The sequence below is a fragment of the Paroedura picta genome, chromosome 1 (genome assembly GCF_049243985.1).
Source record: "Paroedura picta isolate Pp20150507F chromosome 1, Ppicta_v3.0, whole genome shotgun sequence".
Lineage (NCBI taxonomy): Eukaryota > Metazoa > Chordata > Lepidosauria > Squamata > Gekkonidae > Paroedura > Paroedura picta.
The window spans coordinates 132,904,005-132,929,564 of record NC_135369.1 but is presented as its reverse complement, the minus strand read 5'-3'; the positions used below and the strand labels follow the sequence as shown (position 1 = coordinate 132,929,564).

The following is a 25,560-nucleotide window of genomic DNA, read 5'->3' as shown; positions in this document are numbered from 1 at the left end:
CCATTGGCTGCTTGACGGCCAGGGGCGGGACGAGCTTGGCAATAGCGCTTCCTTTCTAGCGATTTCTGCCGAGACCGGAAGCCTGTGGGAAACGCTAAAAAACGCAACTGATTCCACTACAAAGGCAGGTATGCATAACGACGAATTCCACTATTTTAAATGGCGATTTTTCATTCCGCAAACAATTTGCAACAAAGATCCCTGTGCGAAAAGGCCCTGAGAAACAAGACCCCACTATTGTTGTTTTTTTTGAGGGAGGGGTGATGAATGGGACTTCAGAGTCAATGTCAGAATTGTGGCTGGCAAGTTTTTCTGAGCCAGATCTGTGTGGTTCCAATAGAGCCAAGGGTTTCTGAACACTCATTGATATTGACAGATATCAGAACAATGGTCCAGGGGTGCTGTTGCGAAGAAGTCTTCTGATCTCATTGTGCACAGTGTTGTGGACACCAAGGGAACCAAGGGATTTGCTGAGGGTCCCATGAAGAATGTGAATGAAGGTGAGGGCATCGGTCTTACTATGGACTCCTTTGGCACTGGTGATTGACATCACATCAGGGTTGTTGATCAATGTTAATAGAGAGAGGAGTCTCAAACAAGTGATTGTGAAGACCAACATTTGGGGAAAATATTTAGTCTTCTTTTTCGTAGTGGGTGGTTCTCATGCTCCTCGAATCTCCATTCTACCATAGAAACTTGCTGGGTGACCTTGGGCCTGTCGCACCTCAATGGGTTGTTACAATAAGAGAATGTACTTGAGGTAATGTTACTATGAGAGAATAATCTACTTCACAAAGTTATTATGGGACACAATGGAGGACAGGAGACTTATGTAAACTGCTTTGGGTCCCCCCTGAATATAAATGTAAATGCAAACAAATAAACAATGATAAAGCTGGAGACTGGGGGGGGGGGGAGGGGAGAAATAAGAAAGGTCCATTGGTGAGTGAGAAGAAAAGGTGGAAGAAGGGTAAATAGATATGGAGCTCCCAGGATGTGAAAATAAGACACTGTGGGAAATGGGATACTGGGGGACATGAAATGACATCCACAAGTCCTTGTGAGTTGTCTGCTTGTATAAATATTATATCAAGCCTTCATACTGCCATGTACTGAAGTTATTAATTATAATTGTACAAGGTGATGACTAGATAATAAATGGTTTGGGAAGGTCACTTTAGCTTTACTAAAGGTTTGCCTAGTTCTTTGGAGGAAAAGTGGATAAAAAGGAGATGTATGGCAAAATTTTACCTAATTTTTTCAGTAGTGCACATGGAAAGTGATAATTTAAGAGAGTGTGAAGCTGAAGTACCTAATGACTCTCAGCTGTCTTCAATCTGTTCACGGATAAGGCTCCATGACTCTCATTAATGGAAAGAAACGGTTGAAGGGAGACCTGCAGAAATTATTAATAAATTCTAATCTTAGTGGGGTAATGAGGCCAACTGGAAAGCAAAAATGAACATTAGGAATGAACGGTTTCACACAATAAACATGCAGAAAAGGAATTCCAAACTGCAGCATATAGTTGACAAGCCATTTTTAGGTAAAATATCTATTCAAATTCATGACCACCTCACAATAAAAGCAGTTCTAAAGTCTCTTTGAAACAATGAATGACTTGGCCAATTGAACACATACTATTAAATGGCTAAAATAATATCTACTGGCCTAGTGACATATAATTGTAATAATACACAATGCAAATAAGTTGAATATTCTTTTTTATTAGATCCTTTTAGACATAAAGGCATCTGCCAGTGCATGCAATTCAAAGGACACAATGTCACCTTTGGCAATAAGAAATAAAAAAAAAAAATAGGCTAAACTGGCAAGACAATTTAACCCAGTTTGCAATAGGTAAAGTGGCTGAAGAACTGCTGATGGGATTAGAAAACATGCAGACTCATGTTTCACTATGCCAGCAGGCATGAAGAAAACAGGGATGGTCAAATACCAACCCCAATAGTGCTTACTTGATTTTAGTTCAGGCTTGTTTCTTCCTTCACACTGATTACTCACAGGCTATCCAGTTCATTATTCCAGAGTTTGATGCAATCTATGGAAGCAGCTGGTTTTTTGTTGTTGATTTTTTAAAAATAATTATGGTTGCAGTGGAAAAGGGTGAATGATTAAAAACTGAATTGATATGCCCAAGGCAGATGATGGACTGGACATCATTCAGATGATGGAGGTTTTTCACATAAACCAAGCATTAATGCTCACATCTCCATTGGTCAGAGTTTAAACATGAATATCGGAAAAGAACTTATATAACCCATATTTTCCTGAAGACTAAGATCCGGAACCATTCTGCCAGTGTAAGGGTACTCATTCCATGTAGCAATACCTTCATGTGTAGGACATTTTTAAAACCAATTTTCTTCACCCACTTAGCCCCCACTCTATTTATCTGGCCTTGAGGAACACGTTCCCCTGGGTTGCAGCAGCAGGAAGTGGGGGAGGCAATGATGTGTCCAGTGCAAGGATTCCTGAATACATATATCATTTTAGTGTCAGCTTCATGCAGCCTTTTTCAATCTTTCCAACTATGAGAAACCCCAGAAGTGGGGATATGCCCGTTCAGAGAAATGGGTGCAGAAGATACAGGAGCCAGCCAATAAATCAATAGATCATTACCTGTTTCCATTGTGGAGAAAAAGACTAGGCCTGGAGACAAACAGGGGAAGTGGGCTCCAGTGATGCCTACTGACGTCAGTGGTCATCCAAACTTCTAGGAAAGGCCACGCACCCTGGGGAGCTCTTGTGTAACAGTGAATCACTGGCTTAAAGGCACAGGGTTCTGCGTGTAATGATTCACGACCAAAACAGTCAATGGCAATCCATACATTTGATATGGCATCTTGAGATCTCTGTAAATAACTTACAAGAACTCTTGGAATGAGCCTGACTGGTGGATTTCACTTAGCAAGAAAAGAAGATGCATGAGTACAGCTAAGAAGCACTTCATTTCCCCAGAAATACCAGTTCCACATAAGAGGAAAAATTTGGGCTGGTACCCATATTGCTGCAGGGCTAATTCTAGCAGCCACATGACGTTGGCGCCTGCCCGGTCTCATCTCAGCCCTGGTGCAAATCAGGCCCTCAGTTGCCTAGCAGAAAGGGAATGACTTCTCCCCAGTTATGGTGACCTGGCAGGGACACAAAATGCCCCATTCAGCTCTGTGGCACTGTAGGGCCAAATTGGGCATTTCTTTTTCTTTGTGCAAAGTTGGGATTGCATTGTTATGTAATCCTACCTTTATGCAGTGAAACCCCCATCAATGCCTCCCTATGGGGCGGAACTTTTCCCTATCTGGCTGCATCCATGGGGATGCAGAAACATGCGGAATCAATAAAATACAGGCTACTTCTCTACAGTAAATTTTCAGCTACTTGCCCTAATTGTGACTGGAGTTACTAAGAACTTCAGGACAAAGTTGTTTGGAAGGGGAACATAATCATTTTCTACAGCCATAGTAGTTCATGATTTTCTCACCTTGTTGTTGTCTGATTTGAGCAGCTGGCAAGCTGCTTTGAAGTTATACTTTAGCTGTGGTGGGGTTGTTTCATTTCTTCCTGCTTTGCAGCTGCTTTTGCATCTGCACAGTAAGTGAAATCAATTCTTCTCCAGATCATGAATGACCAGGTAATGAAATGAAGCCAGGTGGCTCCCATGCAGGTGTGAAAAAATGCGCATAGACTAAATGATGTTAATAGCACATATTTCTCCCTTCAAGGATCGCTGCCTTGTTGTGGCAAGGGGGCTTGCGTAGTTCAGTGAAGCTATGAGCTATACCGTGCAGGGCCACCCAAGACGGACAGGTCATAGCTGAGAGCTCTGACAAAAGGTGATCCACTGGAGAAGGAAATGGCAAACCACTCCAGTATCTTTGCCATGAAAACTCTATGGGCAGTTCCAATAGGCATAACGATATGACGCCGGAAGATGAGCCCCTCAGGTCGGAAGGTGTCCAATATGCTACTGGGGATGAGCAGACGGCTAGTATGAGTAGCGCCAGAATGAATGAAGCGACTGGGCCAAAGCCGAAAGGACGCTCAGTTGTGGAAGTAACTGGTGGCGAAAAGACAGTCCGATGCTGTAAAGATTTTTATTCCATAGGAACCTGGAACGTCAGATCCATGAATCAAGGCAAGCTGGACGTGGTCAAACAAGAAATGACAAGACTGAACATCGACATTTTAGGAATCAGTGAACTAAAATGGACAGGAATGGGTGAATTTAATTCAGATGACCATCAGGTATACTACTGTGGACAAGAATCTCGCAGAAGAAATGGAGTAGCCTTCATAATCAATAAGAGAGTAGGAAAAGCAGTCTTGGGATACAATCGCCAAAATGACAGAATGATCTCAGTTCGAATCCAAGGCAAACCATTCAACATCACAGTGATCCAGGTCTATGCCCCAACCACTGCTGCTGAAGAGGATGAAGTTGATCAGTTCTATGAAGCCCTACAACACCTTCTAGAAGCAACGCCAAAAAATGATGTGCTTATCATCATGGGGGATTGGAATGCTAAAGTAGGAAGCCAAAAGATAACCGGGATAACAGGCAAGTTTGGCCTTGGAGTACAAAATGAAGCAGGGCACAGGTTGGTAGAATTTTGTCAAGAGAATACAATGGTCATAGCAAACACTCTTTTCCAACAACCCAAGAGACGACTCTACACATGGACATCACCAGACGGTCAACACAGAAATCAGATTGACTATGTGCTCTGCAGCCAAAGATGGAAAAGTTCTATCCAGTCAATAAAAACAAGACCAGGAGCTGATTGTGGTTCAGATCATGAGCTTCTTGTTGCAAAATTTAGGCTTAAATTGAAGAAAGTAGGGGAAAGCACTAGGCCACTCAGGTATGAACTAAATCATATCCCCGACGAATACACAGTAGAGGTGACAAATAGATTTAAGGAATTACATCTGATAGACAGAGTGCCTGAAGAACTATGGACGGAGGTTCGCAACATTGTACAAGAGGTAGCAACTAAAACCATCCCAAAGAAAAAGAAATGCAAGAAATCAAAATGGCTGTCTGAGGAAGCTTTACAAATAGCTAAGGAGAGAAGGGAAGTGAAAGGCAAGGGAGAAAGAGAAAGATACACCCAATTGAATGCAGAATTCCAGAGAAAAGCTAGAAGAGATAAGAATGCCTTCTTAAATGAACAGTGCAGACAAATAGAAGAAAACAATAGAATGGGAAGGACCAGAGATCTTTTCAAGAAAATTGGAGATATGAAGAGAACGTTTCATGCAAAGTTGGGTATGATAAGGGACCAAAATGGTAGGGACCTCACAGAAGCAGAAGAGATTAAACAAAGGTGGCAAAATTATACAGAACAACTATACAAGAGCGAGCTTAACATCCCTGATGACCACAGTGGGGTAGTTACTGACCTGGAGCCAGACATCCTGGAATGTGAAGTCAAATGGGCCTTAGGAAGTCTGAGCAACAATAAAGCTAGTGGTGGTGACAGCATTCCAGTTGAACTATTCAAAATCTTAAAGGACGATGCAGTAAAAGTGCTACACTCAATATGCCAGCAAATTTGGAAAACTCAACAATGGCCACAGGATTGGAAAAGGTCAGTTTACATTCCAATCCCAAAGAAGGGCAATGCCAAAGAATGTTCAAACTACCGCACCATTGCATTAATTTCTCATGCTAGCAAAGTTATGCTCAAAATCCTACAAGCTAGGCTCCAGCAATATGTGGACCGAGAACTTCCAGAAGTACAGGCAGGATTTCGAAGAGGCAGAGGAACTAGAGATCAAATTGCCAACATACGCTGGATCATGGAGAAAGCTAGGGAGTATCAGAAGAATGTCTACTTCTGCTTCATTGACTATGCTAAAGCCTTTGATTGTGTGGAGCACAACAAATTGTGGCAAGTTCTTAAAGAGATGGGAATACCAGAGATGGGAATACCAATCTTATTTGTCTCTTGAGAAATTCATATGCAGGTCAAGAAGCAACAGTGAGAACTGAACATGGAATCACTGACTGGTTCAAAATTGAGAAAGGAGTTCGGCAAGGCTGTATACTGTCGCCTTGCATATTTAACTTGTATGCAGAGCACATCATGAGAAATGCGGGATTAGAGGAGTCACAAATTGGGATCAAGATTGCAGGGAGAAATATCAACAACCTCAGATATGCAGATGATACCACTCTAATGGCAGAAAGTGAAGAGGAACTAAAGAGCCTGTTGATGCGGGTGAAGGAGGAGAGTGCAAAAGTTGGCTTGAAACTCAACATCAAGAAAACAAAGATCATGGCATCCGGCCCGCTCAATTCCTGGCAAATAGATGGGGAAGAAATGGAGATAGTGACAGATTTTATTTTCCTGGGCTCCAAGATTACTGCAGATGGGGACTGCAGCAAAGAAATTAAAATACGCTTGCTCCTGGGGAGGAAAGCTATGGCAAATCTAGACAGCATCCTAAAAAGCAGAGACATCACCCTGCCAACAAAAGTGCGTTTAGTCAAGGCTATGGTCTTCCCAGTTGCAATCTATGGCTGCGAAAGTTGGACCATAAGGAAGGCTGAGCGTCAAAGAATTGAGGCTTTTGAACTCTGGTGCTGGAGAAGACTCTTGCGAGTCCCTTGGACTGCAAGGCGAACAAACCGGTCAGTCCTAGAGGAGATCAACCCTGACTGCTCTTTAGAAGGCCAGATTCTGAAGATGAAACTCAAATACTTTGGCTACCTCATGAGAAGGAAGGACTCCCTGGAGAAGAGCCTAATGCTGGGAGCGATCGAGGGCAAAAGAAGAAGGGGACGACAGAGAATGAGGTGGCTGGATGGAGTCACTGAAGCAGTAGGTGCAAACTTAAATGGATTCCGGGGAATGGTAGAGGACAGGAAGGCCTGGAGGATCATTGTCCACGGGGTCGCGATGGGTCGGACACGACTTCGCACATAACAACAACAAAGCACGTATTTAAATGCATGCCAAACAGTAAGGTTTTTTTAAAAAATCATAGCATTCATTGCAGGAATTGGCTGACTGATTGGTTTGCTCTGTCTCTGCTGAAATAACTGGGTTCCGAACTGTATATAGTGAAAGCAGGTCTGGGAGGAAGAACTCATACTGCCACTGGACTGTATGAAATATAGCTGGCTGAAATGGAACATGCTTTATGAAATGCAACTGATTGAAATGCAACATACTGTTTGAATATGTGGAAAGTAATCCGTTGAACAGGTTCACAAGATGCTCACAGTCAAACACCTTGACAAAAAATTGGCTCTTCTGCTTGCCACATGAGCTGAACTGGTGAACATATAAGCCTCCCTAACTGTAGGTAGTTCTAGGGTGTTTCTGACTATAGGTTTTAGTTCTATAGTAATAACTTTGCTATTTGCAGCATGTTTACTCAAACAGTGATAACAAAAGAACCAATTAAATGCACAGTATCATGCATACTGATTTATCACCTGAACATGTAAAGAAATTAGAAGCCTGAGTTCAGGGATGGCTAGTTCATATAGACATTATGGAAGAACACAGTCAAAACATTTTATCTCCCTACCAATCTATATAAAACCCAAAGCCTAAAAAGCCCGCATGACACAGTGATTAGGATATCAGACTAGGACCTGGTATGGCTAGAACTGAATCCTAGCTCTGCCTTTGAAACTCATGTTGGGCCCAACACAGCAGAACATCTCACAAGACTGTTGTTATAAGGATAAATTGGAGGAGATGAAAACCTTGTGATAAACCATGTGATAGAATGATCAATTTTTTGAAGAGCAGATAAGATTCTGTGAAAATCAAGCACCTAAGCTACTGGGAGTATTACCTGTTAATTTATATATTTTTCATTGAAATCAACAGGTGTTAAAAGTGTTTGACTTTGGCTAGGTACAGCTGCTATCTCTGCATACAATCAGGATCTCCAGCAATGAATTGCTTTGTCAGCTGGTAATAAAGCCAAAATTCTGAAACATTACAATCACCCACAAACATAATCATGAGCCAAAATAAACATTTCAAAACGTGTTTCTTGTTTAAATTCTTCCTTTTTTTGCCAAAAAAGCGTAGGCACAAGTAATAACATTGTGTTCTTCTAATGGCCTGGTTTGGAGGAAAATAATGAGCTATTATTGTGAGAATATTCCTCTGGCAATTACTTCTACAATAAACATTGGTGACTGGACAAGAAAAAGAGTCCAAGTTCATTTCTGTGGCCTATCCTAAGTAGCTGTTTTCTTCCAGCCTGGCAAATGCACATACAATCAGTTGCAGCACATTGTAACTACCCCAGAGAACACATTAAGCTTCCCTCCCCCCGCCCCAAGGCTTCACATCAGTGATCTGTGCGGAAAAATGGATTTTGATGCTGAAGGAAATTTCAGTTCTTTTGTGATCAGCTTCTATCCCAAAAGAGGATAAAGGTCAGAATGTAAAAAATAAATTTAAATAAAAGTAGAAACTACATTTCATAACAGTTTCTAAATAAATGGTCCAAAAACAAAAAGGCTGGCCATTTTCCATCGAAATGAAATTATTTTGCATGTAAACCTACATTCTCTTTAATTTGCTTGGTACTTCATTATCAAGCTGTTTCTAGCTCATTTACCAATTCTTCCGGTGCTGACTGTTGGAATATGCAAGCTCTACAATGTGCGTGCTTGAACAGAATATGAGGAATATCCTACAGGAGGCATTGGAGATGTGTGTTTAGCATAGTTTTATTAGGAACTGTATTTAGCGTAGTACGATTAGGAAATTTCGGACATCTTAAAATAGTCTCCCCCTATGTCCTCCCAACTGGCTCATTTGGAGACTTTCTGCTCCGCTGATCACACTTCTTGCCTGCTTGGCTCCAGAACAGACTGGATGAATGAACAACATAGACAGTTAACTAGGACTCTCTACCTCTCCTTTGTCTTTGTCCTTCCTTGCACATTTGAACTCTGCCAACACTGTTTGACTAGTGCTTCCTAATTCATGCCATTTCATTTTATGCATGTCCGTCTACTTCTCTCTACTCTGGGGCTTTTAGAAAACCTTCAGTCTGTTCAATCTTTTCCTCACAAGATTTCATTACCAAGTCCATGACGTACAACATGGTGCCAGGCATGTGGTAACAGGATCACAATAAAAGTTACTACATTCATTTATACACTCTTGAATAAGGTGAACACATTGTCCCACTTTTGGAAGGACATCTGGGGGCACCTAGCAAATTGTACTTACATTGCGAGTAAATATATATATATTACAATACTATTTTTGCATTCTATGCGTTCTATGAAAAATTTTGTTGCTCCATATAGACCAAAGTTTTAATCAAGACCCCCCCCCCCCCCCCCGGTCAATGGTGTCCCGCTTTACCAATGTTAAAATCTGGTCACCTTACTCTAGAATATCAACAAAATAACAACACAGGCTGTGTTAGTTTAAAGAGATAACTAGACTTGGTTGTGTAGTGGCAATGGGTGAAATAGTACACTGGGGGTTCAGGAGGAAATGTGTAAACAAACAAAAATGAATACCAAAGTGATCACAAACATTTGTTGTAAACAATTGGCAATGAAATCTTAGGCAATGTTATACCCCACTAAGCTCATTGACTTCAATGGCGGTTGAAGGGTAGACTCAGCTCAGTGCTAAATTCTCTAAATTCTTGGAGAAGCAGAATCTACACAATGACCAAGATCCATAATAGCTAACAATAAAACAACTAGGCATGTGGCACTGATGCATGAGAAATAAACAGTAAACAGCATAGTCTGACTGTTTCAATTACAATGTCCTGGAATGTGATCATATATTTATAATTGCATGTGAACAATGCTTAATGCCAATTTCATTGTATGCTGTCTGGAAGATAGGAATTAATAATTATATTTAGCCCTTGGTTTGTCTTAAGTTTTTACAAACATTGTCAGCCAATGATATTTTTTAGTTTTACACCACTAAAAAAGTCTCTAGTCATGCCAAGTAGGCAGAAGTTTAAAGAGATGCCTTTTTGAAGGGGAAAACATCAAACAATCAATCCCAGGCCTATTTGTAGTTATCTTTAGACAAAATAAATATCTGGGAAAAGAGTATGGCCTGAACACACATTCTACATGTTAAAGAAGACTCAAGTTTTATCCCACAATGCTATTCTATCTCTAAAAATCGGAAGCCTACAAGGATCACTGAGAGAGGGATGAGTTATTCCATTTTTAGTATATGTGCTGTCAAAGAGTGGATGCACACAGTGGGTTGTTTGTGGTCTAAGCTGTCAAGAAACAGAAAGGAAATGGCTAGGCTGTAGGGTTAAGGTGCAGGGATAAAACAGTGTGTATGTGTTGGGGGGTGGCAGAGAAAGAGGTGGCAGGGTGTTTTTTTCCTCTTCCACCTACTCCAATCTCAGGTCAGCAAGAAATGGAGAAGCCACTAAATGGGGGGGGGGGGACAAGCACCCAGCACTGCCACAGCCACACCACTCTGCTTCTTCTCTCTCTCTCTCTCTCTTAATATGGCAACCATTTTATTGGCAAATGTGGATAAGTGGAGTGACAGTTTGTCTACAAAGGGGTGGGTTTGGCAAGGAAGAGAGGAGGAGGAAGTGGGCTGAAGCATGGTTTTGGAGTCAGCTGGGTTGTGTTATGAATGCCACTGTGAGAGGTAAATGGAGGAGCAAAGGAGAAAAAGGAGCACCACTGTTACTGTTGCATATCTGAACAACTGCAGAGCTGGGAGGCAAAGTCAGGGTGGGTGGAGAACAGCAACCACCCTTCTCTCCCTACCAGTTCACAGACCATGAAGAAAAGGGGGGTACAGGAGGGAAAAAAACACCCCCCGGAGGTTTCAGAAACAGTCATCAGGCCATCCTCTCAATCCTGCTGCTACTTAGGGAACTGCAAGAAAGTTAGGGATAGGTAGATCTTGTAGAACCGGGTTTACACACCCCACCCGGAGCCAGAACTGTCATCTGGGTCACCCAGGATCAATAATTCAGGGTTGTTGCTAGTAATGGGGATGGGGTGGTTGAAGGGGAAGTCTAGTGTCCCTCCTCAATATCCTCAGAGGTAGGATGAGGGAAGGATGAGGGAAGAGAAGAAACAAAGAGTGAGAGACAAATCATTGCCATGCTCAGCTGCTGAGACTGGGTGTATAAGAGGGAATGCTAAAAACCCTTATTTACAAGGAAGATTACTCATCTCCTAAAAGTGCTATATATCCAAAACATTGACTCATTTGTATGAAAATATAACATAATCCCCTTTTATGGTATCCCTTCAGGAAAAAAAAACCTAGTCCTGTATATGATTAAACATATTTATTGGGGCTTTTGTGGGTTCTCCAGTGAATCAATTGTTTTCACTGTCAGGCATCAATTGCTTTCTTTGTATTTTGAGTAATAAATAATATTGTTAATTGGCTTTGTTGCCTATGTCCTTCACAGAGCATTACATTTTATGGCTCAGAGTTTATTTATGCCAGATCTAGACTTCATAATTAATGAGTTCAACACCTCTGCCAGGGTTTTCAAGGCAAGAGATGTGCAGAGATCATTTGCCATTACCTGCCTCTGCATCACAACTCTGGTATTCCTTGGAGGTCTCCCATTCAAATACTCATCAGAGTCGACCCTGTGTTCTGTAATCTGATGAGACTGGTTAGCCTGAGGGCATCTTCACCTTTATTTATCATTTATAATTCATTTATACACTGCCTTTCTCACCATTGGAGACTGAAAGTTAGGGTTACCAACTGGTTGGAGATCTCTTAGGATTATAGCTGATCTCCAGGTGACAGGGATCAGAGAAAATGGACATTTTCAAAGGTATACTCTGCTTTAAAAAATTATTATAAGGTTGTTAAAAATATACTTCACCTGTTATTTTATTATCATTTAATACCACCTTTCAGGAAAAGGAGGGGGGAATTGGACCGGAATACTTATCCTGAGTTTTGTTTTTTGTTCAAAAAAGAATCAATCATAGGTTGAAGTCTCTAAATGTTATTTTTAAAGACAGTGAGCTTCTAACCAATTTAAAAACAACATGAATCCTATTATCACAATGTGTTTCAGTTACAATGCTTCTAATTGGTTCAGTTCAAAGGAATTTAGCTGAACAGGAGATTGCAATCTTTTCTTTTGTGTTTATTAAATAACGCACAATAAAGGTTGCCTTTGTTAGGAAAGCAACAATTAACAAATTTTGTCCTAATTTATTTTATGCAACTTTCAACAGTAATCGTTTTTTCCAAAGCAATCAATGAGACACTAATGGATACTGTATCTCTTACTTCCTACATTTTTAAAATTTTCACTCAATCTTTTTCAAAAGACTGCAACATTCCCTTAAACATATAGCAATGTAACTATTTTTTTAAAAAGAAAATTCGTTTTCATTCTGTTTCCCAGCAAAGAACTAGGAATTTAAAAAGAAAGGAGAAAAAATTGGGGTCAAATATCCTGTTTAACAGAATTCAGTCATGGAATATTCTTAAATGTTATTTTTTAAAACTGCTAATAACTTTATTAAAAGCAACACAAGTCCTATTATATCAGTATTATAGTAAAAATGCTGCTAATTTTCATATATACCTGTGAAATGCTGTAAATTTCACTGCATTTCTATAAGGTCCGGCAGCAGCAGAGATTTGTTTATTTTCAGGGTTTTAGATTAAAGTATTAAGTCTATTGCTTCCTGGGACTTGATAACACAGACTATTCTTACAATCCCAGTATGCACAGGGCCAATCTCAGTGTGCACAGCCTGGCTGGTGATTCTTTACATATGTTTTGTGCTGCTACATTTATTTCCTAGTCTTAAATGATCAGCCCCAAAAGGCTATAAATATATATTATTAATGACACTACATGGTGGGTGGGCTCCATTTTGTTTGGCGGCTCACAAATTGTGTGTGGGCCTGATTTAGGTTAAGGCAAAATGATTCCTTTAAACACAAGAATGAACAAGATCGACAGTATTGTCCAGGGTATACACACAATGGCAGCATGTATCAAAGTTGCTGAGACTGATACCTATAAGGCAAGTCCACCAAGCCTCTCCTGGAAAACCACCAATTGTAATTTATTTATTTTTCAATTTATATCCCGCCACTCCCAGCAAGCAGGCTCATGGTGGGTCACAAATAGATACCCCAATAAAAACATACAATATTATCCCATTAAAACACCTATTAAAAACACCCCTATGGTGGTGACAAATCCAAAATCCCATAGTGCCAGCTATCATTCAGTGTCAGGGAGGCCTTGAGGGCTGCCTCATCACCCACTATGATGGTCAGCAGGTGGGGACTCTACCAATTCCTGGACCTGCTCTTGCTCATCTGCCAGGGGGTATCAGATCTTTCTGGTCTAGCCTCCACCATAAACCTGGTGGAAGAACTCTGTCTTACAGGCCCTGCAGAACGCTGGAAGCTCCTGCAGGGCCCTCAGCTCATCCAGGAGCTAATTCCACCAGGCCAGAACTGAAAAAGCCTTGGCCCTGGTTGAGACTAACCGAACTTCTCTCAATGTAACAGCTCTCCAACAAACATCTAAGGACATTATCCAACTGCCACCCCAAGGGTACATGCACAGTGACTAAAAAAGAACACTTAGGCCATTTACGCACTGAAGGTTTCATGCTGGGCTGCAGGCTGGAGTTTTAGTTGTGGCAGGTTGCCCCACCTCTTCCTGCAACCACACGGGGGAGCATTTGGCCCAGTGCACCTTATCCACCCCAATTTGTACTGCTGCATGGGAGCTGGGGCAGTGAAGTTCCCAGTGCATAAATGGTCTAGCTGTGCACAAAACTGCAACCTCAAGGATATACTATATAGCAGTGGTCCCCAACTCCCGGGCCAGGGACCGGTACTGGTCCGTAGATCAGTCGGTACCGGGCCGCAGCACCTACTCGTTCTCCTCCTTGGCTGCTGCCTCGGAGGCTGCCCTGCCGCTCTGCTGCCGGCTCACCCTTGGTGCTCTCCAGTGGCCGCCATGGCTGGGGCTCCCCCTCGGCATGGCAGTAGCTGCTGGCAGCGCCCCCCCCCAGCAGGCAGCGGAAAGTCAGGGGCGCTGGCAGGAAAGCAAGTGGAGCAGGGTCTCAGGCGGCAGCGATGTCGCTCAGCAAAAGACTACCCACCCCCGCTGGGCCTCAGTAAAATTTTCAAGCGTAGACCAGTCCCCGGTGATAAAAAGGTTGGGGACCACTGCTATATAGCATCAAGACAACTATTCAAGCTGCAAAACCTTTGCAACAACAAATACTGTCAAAGACTGTGTGGCAATACTCCCAGCACTGTAGCAACAGCATTTCTCATTTTAGGCTTGAATATACCGAACTGGATTTCGACTAATAATTGAATCAGATTTTTATTCCATGTGTTGGAGATTCCAACTCCACTCCACTCCATAATTTTGTTATAGAGATTTTCTAAACACTTAAATAGGACTGATTTTATGTCAGACTCCAGGCATTTGAGAGGAAACAAAAAGCAAAATCTTGCTACTACTGACCCCGTTATTACTAGATCTCAAGTACAAAATCAAATGGCATTTTTTTAAAGGTAACACTATAAAGTTAGCAGGTTTTTTCAATGTGTCCAAAACTGTCAGAGTAAATTTTGTTTATTGGTACTAAATTTAAGTACCGTATATACTCACATATAAACCGACCCACATATAAGCCGAGGTACCTAGTTTCACCACAAAATGCTGGAAAACCTTATTGACTTGCATATAAGCCAACGGTGGTGTTTGGATAGTGGATTTTCCCCCTCCCCTTCCCTTTTAGGCAGGATCTTTTTTTTTCCTTTTCTTCCCACCCTCCTCCCTCTTTCCCTCTGACCCCTCTTTCCTTTTTATATATAATCCTGTGCTCTTTCTGTTCCCTCTTCATTCCTTTCCTCCTTCTGCTCTCTGCTCTCCCTCTAAAACAGAGGCTTCAGATCTTCCTGCAGAGCTTCCTGCAACATGTGCTAGCCTCATGGTAGCCTTGTTAAGGCAGTGAGGGGGGAGGCGGAGACTGCTTTTCTCTCCCCTCCCACTGTTCCTCCCGGGCTTGCTGCTTTGTTCCTGCTTCTGGTCTTCATTCAAGTATACTGGTCTCCTACCCCCACCCTCCTTTCTGGCAGCTTTTTAAAAATACTCGCATATAAACTGAGGGGGACTTTTTCAGCTTAAAAAAGGGCTGAAAAACTCAGCTTATATGTGAGTATATACACTATGTAGTATATACATTCAAAGCCAAAAAATGCTGACTGATAAGAAATCTCTTTTTGCTTTGTGCACATACTAACCTACAGACCCTGTTCATCTACAAGATCTTCTCAGAATGCAGGTTTATGTATTTCAACAGAAGTAATTAAAGACTAAGTTTTTAAAAACCAGAAAAGGCTCACCTTTTATATTTTTCTGGAAAGCCTCTGCTTCAATTATAATTGTAATATTTCTTAGTTTCTTCTGAGATTCTTATTATAGGCTATCACACAATTTGTAGATAAAAATATAGTTAGAAGCCTTCTAATTGCATTGTTTTAGTGGTTTTGGAGGCATAAAAAATTGAAGGGGTACATATAGACAAAGTAGTCTTTTTATCTCACATAAAAACAGCCCCCTTGTCAAAGCCTTTGAGGATTAACCACTGCTGAGTGATATGCTACCTGATAACTCAAAGCTCTATCTTAGGATCCAACCCAACCAAGCTTTTAATGCAACTGAAAAGTACCATCTCAGAGGCTTTCAGAAATGCACTCAAAGGTTCCCTTTATCACCTGTTTTGGTGAGTGCAAGAGGTTTCAATAAACCCAACTGAAAGACCTGTCAAAGGACTGCCATTTATTAACAGCATGCTTTAGAAAGAAAAATGTGACTTCCATTCCCCCTCCAAACTAAATCAAAACTAATCCGTCTCTAAGAGAAAAAGAAAGCCACAAAGCTCACAGCTGGTGGAATGCTGGGTTAGGGATTAATAGAGCCTAATCTGCAATAAATTCAGGAGAATGTGATCCGCTCCAAAGTCATCAATGAAATCAGTCTGAATGTTGCTTTATACCTCACTCAGTCATCCTTTAATAAGACGAACACTTGGCAAGATCCTTTTCCTCTCTTCCTCTTGCTAGACTACAATTAGAAAAGCTTTGATTTTTATATGTATAGTTAAAATACTGGCTGCACAAGAGGGAGGTAAAGAAGCTTTAGCTTCACATTGCAACAAATGATGTAAAACTTTAAGAGCATGAATAAAAAGAATGAAGAATGAGGTTTCTCCAAGAACCCTTCTGGAAATATTTTAACCTCACTGCATAATTTCCAATAGAATAATAATTTGGATATAGAAATTATGAACACTAATTTATAAAGGTTTGACTACTCTTGGTGAAGCCAATAACGTTTTTTTGTGGATATAAAGAGCTGCACAAATCCCTGGGTACGTGGTGTAACCATTAATAAAAGTGATCCCTTGAGCTTCCCTCTACCAATTCAACACTCAGATAAAATTTCCTTTCTTCTATGTTTCAGATGGGATGTGAGTACTTGTTTTTCCACACCAATTTTCTTTATCATATTTCTCTTTCAACCTAATGTGAAGGTAAGCCTATCATGGAGGATTGGAAGGGGTGTGTCTTTTTAGTTTACACTGTCATTTAAAGTCTGAGGTGTGACAATACATTGTTAGGACTCCTAAGTCTTGAAATCTGCAAAGAAAGGAATTGAATTTATAGTTGCAGAGATGGGTTCCTTCATAACAGACATTTCTGCAAAATACTGAGAATAACACATCCTGATCTACTTGAATGTAATATCTATGGCATGAACTGTCTTTTGGAATATATGACAGACAACCTGTGGCTTCTATACAAAGCTGCAATGCGAATAAGAAGAGAAATGAAAGAAGCACCTTCTGAACTTGTGTGCTAGGAATGAAACTGTCTTGCACTTTCCAGCTCTTTATCCATTCGTTGTCATGGGATGAGGAAGGGATAAATGGTATGAATATCTCAAGGGAATTATGTGTGATCCTTAAGTAAGGAGATCCAAGAGATCATTTATTACTATGGATGTGGATGGTGTGAACAGAAGGAGAAAAAACAGAGTTTAGACTCTATGCTCCACAGCAGGAAGAGAGCTGTGAATCCCCAGAAAATCCCTTTTTACCACCATTGGCTCCTCTCTTTTCATAGTTTTGTTGTGCTTAACAAGACAATGTAGCTTCATAGGGGAAAGGGAAAGCATGCACGAAACCAGGAGTTTGGAGGCTCTTGGAGAGGAGTTTGCCCAGATTACAGTCTATTAATATTTGGGCTGTCAGATCCATTGATACTACCAGGGGTGGATGGAGGGAGCTTTCTAGGAAGGGGGTACAGTACCACAACCTATTGACAACACTCAGAAGTTATGTTAGCATATAAGAGATGTTGTAGGGTGATGCTCTGGCAAAACTGTATGGTAGAATTTGCTTCAAACCATACAGTTTTGCCCAATAGTCAGAGCGCTACCCCCCAATAATCCTTCTGGGTAACATCAGCATGTCCTGTTAAAACATAGCATTCTTCCTGTTTAAGGTATGTTTGGGGAGGTTCGGGCGAGGTGAGTACAGAAAATGTGGGACACCCTTCTGAACCAGTGGACCAGGCAACCCTAATGATTAATATGTTGTTCTTAAATAGCTTATCAGCCCATCAAGAGAAATGTATGTTCATTGTTTATGATGAATCTTGCTTAGGGTTATTAAAACTACTAGGGTTATTAAAACGTGACTGCAATATATCAGAAAGACAGAAGTATACTTTTAACTGTTGATCATGTAATTTTAAAGTGTAATTTACAATTTTTAACCCTGGCTCTTTATATATTTCTCGCTGATTTCAATGGAACTGCCTTCAGGGCTAGGCTGCCAGCTTGGCATTTAAAGGTGCCAGTTCAGCAAATCACTTATGTGTGTGCTTAATTCATTCCCAAATGGAAGGGGGAAAACACTTAATGTTAAGCAAATACTTCTGTGCTTCCTGAATGCGAGTGATTTTTCTGAAATGACACCAAAATTAATGTTCTATCTATATTCAAATACTTATTACTTCAAATTCTGTACTTCCCAGTGTATTTTATGATTTACATAATCAGAAAGATGATATGCTATTGACTCTAATGAACTATTCAGACTATTAGAAACTTGTTAAGATGCAGAGTTGCAGGAATTTTAAGGTGTGACTTGAAACCAATTCATTTTAAACCAGCATAAGACTGTATAGATATTCCTGTTTTGTTTAGAATAAGATTGCTGAAGTTCAATATACACATGTGAGGTCTAAATACAGCCAGATAATAAGACATCCCTTCCCTAACATGAACTGCCCTGCCAAAACATGTTTCGCTATTAGCCTAACCCATTGCTTTGGGCTGATCCTGTGTTGAGCAGAGGATTGGACTAGATGGCCTGTATGGCCCCTTCCAACTCTATGATTCTATGATTACCTAGGGAAAAAGTTTATTAACCATCCAGATTCTGATGCTAAAGCCCACTACCATCCAAGACCCACCACAGCTATCTATTTGCTACAGACAAAGCTGTGATGCAGCCCTTCCAAATATGACTGGCTGTTTTTACTGCAAGCACTTACTCTTCTGTTATCGGCTATTCTACCCTAGTCTACTATCTGCTAGTGAACTGCTGGGTATCAAGTGAGTATACAAGGAACTAACTATTATCTGGAAAAAACTATATTTTTGCGTGTCTCTCCAATCTACCTCCTTACAGGCAGACAGGCAGAGCATTACCCTCTAAAAGTTAGGAAGTTGCCCTGAAATTTGCCTACCTGTATTTTGTAATTTGACATTTAGGATCCGCTATTTGAGATAGGTATTTTGCCTAAGGCAAAGGACCATCTTGAAAATCCTGGGAAATTCAGAATTGTGGGTGGCACTTACTGATTACTGTGGTACTTTAATTCCTGTGGAACATTTTCCAGGCTCCTCCCCATAGGACTGAAGTTCTAGCAAGGACAGTTTTCATAACAATTGCCCTTGTAGTTTCCACTAAGGTCTCCTGGTTCTATGATGTAACCTACCCCAACAGCAGGACCAAGAGTGTCAGCCTATAATTGTAACAAACAAGTCAACCATTTCCTTTCAGCATATGACTCCCAGAAGCCATCTATTACTGCCCCCAAAGTGCTTCCATGCCTTCCTCTATATATACTGTTCTGTGCCTTTTTAAAATTGTAATGTTGGTATTCTTAAGGCTTGATGAAAACTGTTCCAATCTATCTGATGAAGTGTGCATACACTCCTTATTAAATTTTGTTGCTTTTAATGGTACTGCTGGACTTGAACATTGTTCTGTAGTACATCTTATTTAGATGAAACCGTTAAGGAAGGGCTGCAGCAGTGGCTAGCCATTGCCTCCTTCTACAAAATCTTTCTTTATTGTTTGTTTGTTGTTTATGGTCTCTTATGACATCCCGTATCAACCTTGCTTAGCTTCAAAGATTTAATATCAAGTTATACTATACTAATCCTGACTATCAACAGGCTTAATCATAACTAAGTCCCAATGATTGTAGCAGGTCCTTTCTCTGAATAAGATCAATCTGTAATAGCAGGCTTGCTGTTATAATAATTTGCTAAGGGCTAAGTGGGTGAGTACCCACCTTGCTGGGGGGTAAACGGTAATGACTGGGGAAGGCACTGGCAAACCACCCTTTATTGAGTCTGCCATGAAAACGCTAGAGGGCATCACCCCAAAGATCACACATGATTTGGTGCTTGCACAGGGGATACCTTTACCTTTACCTTTAAGTGGGTGGAGAGTGGGCATGGCCTGTCAGAGGCAGGGCCCAATCAGGACACGGTTCTGACAGTGCCCACCAAAGTTCTGACAGTGCCCACCCACCCATCCAGGGCAACCTGGAGACATCACTGCCAGTCTGCCCCTGACCACCACAGGGAGAGGAGGTTGGTAGGGCTGCCAAGGAGAATGAGAGCAGAGGCTTGGACAGGCTATGCCAGCCCTTTTTCCCCAAGGCTATCCTAACTGTAACGTCCAACTAAGTTCCCTCACTTTGCCTCAAACACATACAGAGCTGGCATGAGGCTGGTGAGTGTTCTCCCTCCTCCTCCCCCTCCCTTCAGGACGGTTGTGAAGGAGCCTCTGACAGCCTGACTGAGTGGAGGGAAGCGTTTCCAGGAGCAACACAGGAGAGTCTGAGAGCATGGGTGTGGCCGTTCCTTTTGAGGATGGGGATCTTTCCCCTTTTGCCAAACAGTTGGCTGACAGAAAAGTCCCTTCCCACTTAAAATACTGCTCTGTCTGGCCTCGCTGCTAGAAGTAAGACACAGCCAAGCCATGCATATTTCTTCTTTCCAACTCTCTGCAGATTTGAGGCCTACTGCACAGCGTTATTCTGCAGACGAAATTGGATGCTGTTGCAGAGGTTCTTTTGTTTCCTATTTCATCAGTACAACAACCCTGTGCAGTAGGCCTCAAGTCTTTCAATTCAACAACAACCTGTATGGGAGGCCTTAAATGTTTATTCTTCACCACAACCCTCTCCAAAGTAGCCCTTTCTGCCTGGGGAGCTGATCTTTATACTCTGTAGATGAGCTGTAATTCCAGGAGCTCTCCAGGCCCCACCTGGAGGTTGGCTACCCATGGGATGGAAATATTCCTGGAGGATTGGAGGTGGGACTTCAAAATCATACAATGCATCAGAGTCCAGCCTTCAAAGGAGCCATTTTTGCCTGCAGAACTGATCATTATAAGCTAGAGATGAGCAGCGATCTAGATACTATGGTAGAGGCTTGTAGACTAAACTTGGGAGGGAGTGGTGGAGATATGTCCCTCCTGGGCTATGGGCTATGGCCAGCCTTACTAGCAACTGTTTATATTCTTGGACGCATAAAGACAGACCAGCATCAGTCCTGTGAGTCTGTAAAGTGCAGGAAGATCTAAATAAAGAATATTTACAGGCTGAAACTGTAAATAGTGAACAAGTAAATGGCTGGTGAGACATGGGAACTGAAGTGCCTTTTTCAACCTTGGCCTAACAAATAAAAAAAACAGTATAAAAAAACCTGACTAAGGTCAAGGCTGCTGTTCACAGAGATACTTCCTCTTAGGGTTGCCAGATTCTATGTGAGGCTCTCTACCCCACCTCCCTCATGGGGAGTCTGTGATGGGGAGAGGAAGTGAAGACAACTGGAAACTACATTTACCTAGGCCTGCTGGGTCACTGCAGTCCATTCCCAGTTTTCTCAGACCTCTCACAGCCCCACAGCCCTCATGGGCTGCCTATTGTGGGGAGATGAAGGGAAAGAGTGTTTGTCAACCGCTTTGAGACTCCTTCGGGTAGTAATCAACAGGGTACAAAAATCCAGTTTTTCTTCTAAGGAATAACCATGAAAGAAGCATGTGGGCACATAACATTTTATCAACAGTGAAAAAATGGAGACAGAAGGAGCAGGGTGGACACCTGTGTACTGTGACTATCCCACCTGTATTAGGGCAGGGGGACATTTTGGTGTCTGTAGCCTAATTCACACAAGAATCGAAATGACGTAGAACTGGGAGGAATTGGTTGCCATGTAATCTTGCCCTAAGAAGTCTCCAGTCTGATTTTCCCTTCACATATCTGAAGACATGGCTCTGTAAATCTCATCTGTAACTACTATGCCAAAATTCCCAAAGGTCAGTCCTCTCCCTTATTCAATGAACATTGCAAACCACAGGTTCTTGACACCCATATCTCCACATCCATGGATGTCACCATGCCACTCATTTGTCACCATGCCACTACAACCTCCCACACAACACACACGTTCAACCCTATGCCCTTGCAGACTGGACAACTCCTCCCCTTCCTCCTCCCACCGGCAAGCTCTAGTGCCCATTGTATACAACGGGCTTTGCCCCTAGTAGTTGAATAATTAACAATACATTGGAAAGCTTTAATTATATTTGCAGAATTTGAAATCATACTAACTTGCAATGCACCAAAGAAGAAATACTTTTGGTTCTTCAGTACTAGTAATGAATTAGGTCTGCTAGGGATGAACAAATCCCCCAATATCCATTCAATCACTTTTTCTCTCCTTATCTATGCAAGTGGCATGTGATTCTTGTGCATTTCTACTATATTTTTAGAATCTATTTTAGTTGTTTTACAAAATAATAATATTTGAATATACTTGAAATGGAATTTCTTCTGTGGTTAGCTGAATGAACTATGAAGTTATACACTGTTCCCTGAGGGTACAACTATGTGTGTGGGCTCGTATAAGGTGGGACCAATAGTAGGCTGCTCCCCAGGCTGTACAACTTACAGGCTGTATGCATTCTGGCACCTCATCAAGAGAGTCGAAAGCTATTACATACATAAATATGCATTAAGTAATCATTTTGTAGGCGGCAAAATGACAGGAGCAGAAATATTTGTAGTTGGGCTGCATTTCAATATGTTGCTCTTATAAGCCAACAGGATCAATGCTGGCAGACAAATTTGACAGCAGAAAATTTCATGAGCACCCTAAGGGCAGCTTCATATGTTAAAGTTTCTCTATATAATTTCATATGCATAACACATTTCTTTGCAAGCACACAGACTTAACTGGTTGATACATGCAATTTTTACATGTGAAACAGTGCCCAGATATTATGGCATGGAGGGCCAGGAGAGTGAACCTAATAGATCTCATACTGTGAAGCTTTGCTGAACATTTAGTTAATTTAGCAGGAAAAGAAGCCCTTTATAATAGAATTCCACACACTGCAAACAATCTAAGAAGTAATCACACTGTTCCACCCATTAAATTGCTACATTTACCTAGGAATGATGGACGAATGAGTACAAAAGCAAAATTATTTTGATCATGACTATGGTATTTCTGAACAGCATATGCCAGATATTTCTGCCTAAAAAACTTAGCAGTGAATAATAATAGAGGGAAATTATACATTAATGAAATATAAAAGAGGTAATGTACAGTAACACAGCTGTTTATAGCTGAGAAACAACTAAAGAATATTCTAAAACATTTCCTGTTATGGTTCCTGTATATCAAAACAAGCATGCTACATAATTATATTTTTAAACTTAAAATAATACTTGTGTTTTTTAAATGAACGTATTTGGAGAAGAAAATATGACCTAAATAATTATGCAGAGCAATGTAGTAGTTTGGGCCAGGGTTTAACAAATCCAGCACAATGGCCATGACTGAAAACAAGGGATTCAATATAGACAAGGACAGACATTTCAAATATGAGCAGGAAATTGATTTTCAGACACCCATGTAATGTTTGGATTCCATGGCATGCACTGGAAATGACTGAAAGAGAAGTGATTATTAAAGAGTCAATATCCCCAACATTCCCAAGAGATACAAGGATGGAAAGGTTAGTCTGGGTAGCCTTATGTAAGAAGAGACAATAAAGTCTACTGATAACTTATACCTGAAAACAAGTTATGATCTCTCCTAAGAACAAAAGTAATGTCTGTCTTTTATGCAGATGCTGAGGTAAATTGTTGCCCTGATTAGTAGTTCTAACATCATTTTCTAGATTTGTTATATCTTGCCATACAGTTGTGATAAGAATGGGATAATAAAAAAGAATTAATAATTTGAATAGATAAAATCAGAAAATAATGGACACTTATAATGAAATGATATTTTTCTGTTTCTAACTGCTGTGCCTTTTTGAAAGCAAAGCATGTACATGGAACAGAAAACAGTACTTCCTTTAAAGCTGTTATTAATGAAAATGAATAAAGAGTTTGGAATATCCTTAAAAGAGTTGTGCCATTACTTTCTAGCTTATCCTTACATTCTAAAAGTCATGTTTGGCTCAATCTGCAGATATCTAAATCTGAGGCTCAAGGCCACACTGACGGGACCCTCCACATCTGCAGAAAAACATGAGAACATTAAGAAGTTCATTTTTAGGGGGATTAAATCCCCCCCAAATAAAAAAGTATCCTACCTTCTATGTCATCTGCTGGAATCAGATAGCTGCTCAGGGCCTGGTGGTGGCTGCAGCAGAATACAGGAGCTACTCCTGAGCTTGGAGTAGAAATGGATACTAAGTGCCACTATGAGTCTGGGAGCAATTGCAGCACAGCTCAGGAGCCACTGTATGACTGGGTGCAGTGATCATGCAAACCTGGAGCTCTCTGGGTGTGGCAGCTGTAGCAGAGTCCAGAAACAACTCTGGTTTGACAGTGATACTGGTGGAGCCTTCAGGCCTGGCTGTGACTGAAGCAAAGCCTTGGAGCCCCTGCTGGATTCGGCAGCACCCATTGATGCCTGGTGCTACTCCAATCCCAAGAAAGGCTGCAGTGGAGCGCAGATGCTTTGCTGGGCTTGGCATTAGCTTTATGCTGAGTCTTTTAGGCTCTTACTGTCTAAAACTGATTATACAGTCCAAGAATTAGAATGCTGCATTAATCTTAGCCTGAATCTCTATATAACCTTCACTATGTGAAAATGAGAACGTTCCACAGACTATCTATGCGAATTAAGTTTTGTGTTTGGTTCCTAGAGGTGTTATGTTCCAGGTGTTCATCCATTTGTAACTGAAAATTGTTTCATCATTCTCCATAATATTGTCTTGTGTGTGCTTCCATAAATTTCGGTCTGATGGTAAACCATACTCCTTGCAAATATTCCAGTGCAATACAACAATAACTGGAGACCCCTTGAAAGCCTTGGATACATTTGATGGCTTTAAGTGGTTCTTAGAAACCGAAGTGCTGGAGTCAGTGAGGGCAACCACCCGCCTCCTTGATCCCTGTACATCTTGGTTACTAAAAACAGGGAACCAGAGAATAGGAGGCCCTCTAGGAGATATTGTCAATCTTTCCCTGTATATCGGAGAGTTCCTGGATGTGCTAAAGGAGGTGCTGGTCTGACCCTTACTGAAAAAGACATTGCTGCACCCACGGGACCCAGCCAGCTATTGTCCAGTATCACATACTGCATTCCTGGGCAATGTTGTTGAAAGGGCTGCAGTGGACTAGCTCCTGGCATACTTCGAGGAAATTTCAGTGTTGGTCACCTTGACAGATAACCTCTGACACTAGCTGGATCAAGGCAGATCGGCCATACTTGTGTTACGTGACCTGCCGGCCCCATGTGATGTGGTCAATCATGATTTATTGGCTCAGTGCCTTGATGGGGCCGGGATTTGGGGGACAGCCCTTCAATGGCTGTGCTCCTTTCTCTGGAATCAGACACAGAGGGTAGCTATAGGGGAAGAGTTATCGCATCCCTATCGACTCCCTTGTGGGATCCAACATTTGTAACCTTCATACAAATACTGGCTGCCGAAACTGCAGTGTCAAGGATGGGAACTTTCCAATAGAATATCAGCCAACAAAGGTGTTAAAAGGGCTGTGTTTTAGCCCCATATCTATTCAACCTTTATGGATCCGATCTGGCTGAAAGTTTTACGGGAATCTGTTGCCATGCCCCAATGATGGGGAGCTCTCTGGTCCCCCTCCTTTTGTACGCGGATGACGCGGTCCTCCTTTCTTGTACTAAGGTTGGCCTAAAAACCCTTCTCCAAGCTTTCTCAAG

The 25,560-nt window shown here is 41.4% G+C and overlaps 1 protein-coding gene across 7 annotated transcripts in view; it reads right to left on the bottom strand.

The window, feature by feature from the left end:
- EPHA7 (EPH receptor A7) overlaps window positions 1-25,560 on the bottom strand; it is a 223,162-nt gene that overhangs the window by 74,894 nt on the left and 122,708 nt on the right. The window lies entirely within an intron of this gene.